This window comes from Sinocyclocheilus grahami, unplaced genomic scaffold, assembly GCF_001515645.1.
Source record: "Sinocyclocheilus grahami isolate Dianchi unplaced genomic scaffold, SAMN03320097.WGS_v1.1 scaffold5824.1, whole genome shotgun sequence".
Taxonomy (NCBI): domain Eukaryota; kingdom Metazoa; phylum Chordata; class Actinopteri; order Cypriniformes; family Cyprinidae; genus Sinocyclocheilus; species Sinocyclocheilus grahami.
In genome coordinates, this window is record NW_015510407.1 from 1 (window position 1) to 667 (window position 667).

At 38.2% G+C, this 667-nt stretch overlaps 1 pseudogene; it reads left to right on the forward strand.

The window, feature by feature from the left end:
* Window positions 1–14: 14 nt before the first annotated feature.
* Window positions 15–667, forward strand: part of LOC107577354 (ceramide synthase 2-like) — a 5,963-nt pseudogene continuing 5,310 nt past the window's right edge.

Here is a 667-nt window from a genome sequence, read left to right on the forward strand (position 1 = left end):
GTGTGTGTGTGTGTGTGTGTGTGTGTGTGAACAGAATTACAACAGTAAAAACAGGAAATCAGGAGGAGGAAAGAGAAGAGTGTGTAAAACTAGAAGAGGACACAAATCTGAGAGGGGAAAGAAGGTATGGATGTGTTTGTTTCTGTTTGGCATGTGTTCCTCAATCAGTCTTTGGGACGTTATGCATGTCTGTTTGTCATGGTAACAAACCGTCAGTGCTTACTATAAGAACACATGCAATAACCTGAGCTACACTGCTTTCGCTCTAACAAAATACTACTTGAATCAGAGTGTTTTGCTTTTGCCTTATGTGTAATACAAGGTTAATTAGATACTATTGTTCTATTGTGAGCTGGATTTGTGGGTCTGAATGAATTTATGTAAGTCCAGATCCGTACTGCAGTTGGATACTCCCAGTGAGAGACTCATAAATGGCTCTCTTTAGAGCTGTTCAAACATGTTTTGAACTCTTTTTCACAATCTGTTCCCGCATACTATTGTAGATTTCAGTCTTTGCATGTCAATTATCTAAAGTCTGCCACTTATGTTTCTACCACTGTTAAACAAGTCACATTTTCTTTGTTGCAAAAAGCCTCCATGTTCTGAAGGACTAAACTTATGGTCCTGAAGTGGAACAGAAACTAGTAAACAAAATTTCCCAGTAAAT